Below are 5,520 nucleotides of genomic sequence, written 5' to 3'. Positions count from 1 at the left end.
CGGGACGGGTGACAACTTGAGGTTGCACCAGTTCGCTCTCTTCATTGGACATTTCAACTTGATTGTCCACAACCCTACCACTCTGCAAGGTAGTCACCGCATTAATATGTTCAATGGTGTGGCCTTCCGATAAAGAATGGGTTTCCACCACACATTGTTGCTTAGGTGGGGCATTAATAGGCATCTTTCCCTTCTCTCTTGCATTGAGAGTGCTTGTTATTTGCCCTACTTGGGTTTCTAGCTTCGCAATAGATTGAGAGTGAGAATGAAGCAATTGAGTGTTAGCCTCTAAAGTACCCAAAGCATTCAAAACTTTTTCTTCAAAGGCAAGACTTTTAGTATTACCTTGGGAATAAGATTGGTTGGGAAAATGAGAATTAGCAAATTGATTCCCTTGTGATTGATAAGGTCTATAACCTTAGGATCCTTGGTTTTCAAGTGGAGGTGGAATGTACTTCCCTTGAAAACCGCCTCAGGAAGGATTTGAACCATCTCCTTAGTTTTTCCAAGAGAAATTTCGATGATTCCTTCAACTTGGATTATAGTGAGTACCATAAGAATTGTTCCCTTGGTTCACAAAAGCTACATTGACTTGTTCATTAGGTTTATTTTGCACTTATCCGTGAGGACAATGAGAAGTAGAATGAAGAACACTCGAACAAGTCATACATGTTTCATTTGATGCACGATGAGAATGGTTAAGGAAGGAAGATACTTGGTTCGCCGAGTTTTGGTTAATCAAAAATTGATCAAACCTTTAAGATAAAGACTTCATCTCGGCAGCAATTTCATTTGAATGGTCGACTTGATGTAAGCCAACACTCTTCCTACCTTGTGAATTTCTACCGTTCTTGGATGATAGTGTTCTATGCAAAGAATTTTCACTCATGCTCTCATAAAGAATCCACAAGTCATCCTCATACCTATCAATGTATGAGCCACCCATGGAAGCATCAACCATACCCTTATAGTTGTCTGATAAGCTCTCAAAGAAATATTAAACTAATTGCCATTTGGGCATGTCATGATGTGGACACTTCCTAAGTAATTCATTGAAGCGTTCCCATGTCTCATGAAACGTTTCTCCATCCCCATGTGAAAATTCTTGAATTGAGGTTCTCATTGCATTGGTCTTAGAAACCGGATAGTACTTCTTCAAGAATTCTTGTTGCATTTCTGCCCAAGAAGTGATTGAAAAAGGCCTAAGACTGTTAAACCAATACTTTGCCTTGTTTTTTAAGGTGAATGGAAAAAGTTTGAGTCTTAAAACCTCTTCCGGCATGTCCTTATATTTTACGGTGGAGCATACTTCAAGAAACTCATCTAAATGCTTGTAAGGTTTTCACTTGGAAGTCCATGATAGTTAGGAAGCATTTGAATGGTTTGTGTCTTAATTTCATAATGATGTGCTCTAAATGGAGGCAATTGGATGCATATAGGTGCATTATACTCATTAGGCACATAATGGTCTCTTAAAGCAAGAGGTGGATTAGCTACTTGAGGTGCAACATGAACACCTTGGTTTTAAATTCCTTGATTGATGATGGGAGGTTGTGGAGCATACATTGGCCTTGTCATTCCATATGGAACTTAGCCTTGTTTGTTGTGGTGGTTGGTGAATGAATGGCCTAGGCATGCCTAAAGGTACTTGTATGTTCTCTTTGTGCACATTGGGATGAAGGATACCTTGTTGGTCTATGTGACCAAGGTCCTCAACATGATCATTATTATGGTCATCCATTGATAGATTGGCTCTATTTGAACTTCCTCTTCCCCTAGGATTTCTAACGATAGATTCAAGATGCAAATCAAGAGGGACAAGACTTGGTCTCAATGAACGACGTCCATGCATGCACAATGCAAAGCACAAAGAATGACAAACACTATGCCTTCACAACAATTTCAATTAAACTTCTTCCATAAACATTTAATTCATACTCCCATGCTTTAACAACAATGATGCAAGAACAATTAAAAATAAGCTTCCACGCGGGCCGACGATTTAACTAAGGGATTGAGTAAAGAAAGTCTTACATAGGTCTTTTAGCACTTCAACTCCAAATTTAAAGCTTAGCTTAACAAATTTTTAGAATTTTTTAGCTTTTTTCTTTGCTTGCTTAGCTTGAATGCTCCTTTGCTTGCTTCCTCTCCAACAATGCACCTAGTTAACTAAGAACAACACAATAAGTAACCAAAAAGAAAAATAAAAATAAAGTAAAGACACGATCAAAAGAGTACTAATCCTAATTGATTCCGCAAATCCGAAGTTACCAAATCAAATCAATCAAATCCCTGGCCACGGCGCCAAAAAAACTGACCGGTTTATGCCGCACCACCGTCAAACTTGAGAGTGTGCATTAAGGCGAGGGCCAAGAGTTTTACATTTATAAAAGCCACTACTACCTTTCACTAAAAATATAGCAAGGGTGTGTAGGGATTGTCCCAAGGGATTCTGAGAATCGAATAATGTCGTGGAATCGCTATTAGGGCTAGTAGGTCGACTGATCAAACAATTGATTGGTTGGTTGATTAGAGAGCAACTAAATTAAACTAAGTGATAATAAAGAATGTAATTAAGAGTAAGTAAGAAAGAGAGAGATCTTGGGGTTTAGAGGTCACCACCAAGCAATGTATTTCTATACCATTGACAAGTGACTAATGAGGGCAAATGGTGTGTTGCAATATTGAAATGTGTGTGTGTTTGGTTGATTCAACAAGCAAGGATGACTAGTTAAGCATGTATTGTCTAAACATCATGTGAAAGGCACAATATATCTAAACAATGAAGCATATATTGTCTAAACAACATGTGAAAGGCACAATAGATCAAAACAAGTCATTAATCCTTTCATTAAGCTCGCAATCCAAATACAACACAAGGATAGAGATATATGCTACTTGCATTTAAAAGCTTAGATCATCAAACAACAAGCATAGATTGTCCTCCCATTTAACACTACACTACAACTACACTAAATCTATATTACTAACATGAAAATAAACTAAGGGAGAGGCACAATCCATCAAGGAATAAGTATGAACCATCAATAAAATCACAAAAGCATTCCTTTAAGCACTATGTTTTGACAATCTCTAAATCTATAGTATCAATACACATAAACATGCATCAATAACACTAAATCTAGAGACAAGCACATGAACATCTATTCTAGCATACATAAACATATAGATAGAATGAAATGATCAATTGGAAGCATTAAACCACATAAATCATTGAATAAACAAGATCTATATATATATATAAGTGTCAAAACATCAATTACAACACTAATCCCTCAATAATATAAAAGATTAAGATATAGAAAGCATGCTTGGGGCTAACTCTAGCCCCAAGAGGATGTCTAGCCACTCATGGTGATGTTGCTCTAACCCTCAAGGGCTAACTCCATGGTTGAAATCTACTCCTTGTTGATGAAGAACTTCAATAGTTTCTCTAGCCTCCTCCTCCTCAAAGCTTGCTCTCCAAGAAATGATTTGAAAATGATATTGGCTCTCTTTGTAAAAAGCAATCCTTATCCTTATATAGGTAGGTCAAAATGACACCCAAAATGAGCTAAGGTCGTGCACACAATATTCCCTAATGATTGGATAAAGGACAACTTTCAATGAGATGGAAATTTAACTTTTTCGCACTGGAGGAAGTTCGATCGATCGAACCTTGGACTTGGATCGATCGAACTGGCTGAGATCCATCAAACTTAGGCTGGATCGATCCAACTGGTTAAGCTTTTTGGGAAAAGACAAATCCGAGATATTTTGGGAGATATTTTTGGGAAAAGGACAAAAGTGGTTAGTGGGTGGTATAGCTGTGGATAGGATCAATCATTTGAATAAGGACAAAAGTGTTGGATCGATCGAAGGGTGGTGTTGGATAGATCAAACTTTTGGACTTTATGCTTTTGGGCCAAGGCTTGGATCTATCTTGAAGTGCTGAGATCAATCATTGTTCAATCGATCGAACCTTGAACTTGGATTGATCGAACTTTGCTGCTTCCCACCTTTGGCTTCATTTGCTTTCTTCGCTCTCCACTTTGCTCCTTTCCTTGTTTAATCCCATAATTGCTTCAATTAAGCTCTTATTTGGCTAAGTTAGCTTATTTTCGGGATAAGTGCCTGAAAATGGAAATGATACGAAATTAATCTAAAACGGTAAAGTAAGATAGATAAAGGTACTAGAATGCCTAAGCTTCAGGGGTTTAAATACGCACTTTTCAGCGCTTATCACACCCACAAACTTAAATATTGCTAGTCCCTAGCAATTAACTAGAAAGTAAAGAAATGAAATAAACAACTATACAAGTATGAATCTAGAAAATAATAAATGGATAACGCCACTTTCGTAGGGAACACGATTGCGCTTAGCATAAGCAATAAGCCTTCTAAACCCCTAGGTTACCCCTAGTGGACAAGTGAAGTCTCGTGAGGGTTTCCAGAAATGGTACCCACAAACATTAAGCTCATTTTTTCAAAAGAGGCACCAATATTGCAAACAAGTATTGGGAGAAAACTACCTCAAGTATGCAATTTTTCAAACATTTTCGAGCAATCTCCTAAAATTTCAACATCAAGCAAGTAAATATAGTCCTCCACACATCAAAAAAATGATCATGCAAATCAAAACAACTCTAGAATCCTTTTGAGTGGACCGGCATCAAATGTGTTGCTATCTAAGCCAACTAAAAAATTAATCACATCATTACCATTAAACTAGCACACAAATCTAGTACCAATCATCAAGACAAAAAGTGGACTATATATTAAAGCTTTATTGTTCTAGGTGCACTTATTCTTTTCACTTGAATTTTTTTTTTAATTTTTATTTTTATTTTTATTTTTTATTTTATAGGATTAAAGATGGAAGCATGGTGCAATGTAGTAGTCTATTAAGCTTTCTAGCGATTCATGAGGTCGAGCGTTAGGTCAATGACTCCCAAACCAGACGATTTTAGGGCATTAGGCATTCAAATACCCCTACAGACTTACAAGCTCAAATCAACTCGGCTACAAATCAAGACAACAACCATCTAATCATTTTCCACTTCTCACCTTTTGGGAGAAGTCCTCATTTTTTTATTGCTTTTGCAACTTTTTTTTTTTTTAATTCAATTATTAACCTAGAGTTTGGGCCCTCCACCTTTCGGCGCGAGAAATTCAGTGCTTGATGAGGCTAGAATCCCGGCTACTTAGTGAAAAGTGGTTGTTATCCACCATTATCAAGAATGAAAGCTTTTAATGCACTACTAGCTGAATTGGGATATAACCAATTCAATAATCAACAAAGCATGTACCACACAAATGAATACTAGTGTGCGCCTGTGCTAGTGTAGAATCATAGAGTGAATCTCAAAGCAATCACAAAATCAAGATGATGTGGACCACAAGTGCAAGCAAGATATCAATCTTTCAAAAAATTTACTCCTAAATGGCATTCATAAGGCATACAAGGAGTATTGGACTCTCAAGTCAAGTAATTTTTAAATTTTAAGCAATATAGTCCTC

General features: G+C 37.0%; 1 pseudogene; it reads left to right on the top strand.

The window, feature by feature from the left end:
• The first annotated feature begins 1,019 nt into the window (after positions 1 to 1,019).
• LOC132275717 (small nucleolar RNA R71) lies at positions 1,020 to 1,118 on the top strand (annotated as a pseudogene).
• The last annotated feature ends 4,402 nt before the right edge of the window (positions 1,119 to 5,520 follow it).

This window comes from Cornus florida, unplaced genomic scaffold (assembly GCF_030987335.1).
Source record: "Cornus florida cultivar Cherokee Brave unplaced genomic scaffold, ASM3098733v1 CherokeeBrave_3.0.0_Hap2_Chr09, whole genome shotgun sequence".
NCBI classification, from domain to species: Eukaryota; Viridiplantae; Streptophyta; class Magnoliopsida; order Cornales; family Cornaceae; genus Cornus; species Cornus florida.
This window is presented reverse-complemented; position numbering and strand designations above follow the sequence as displayed.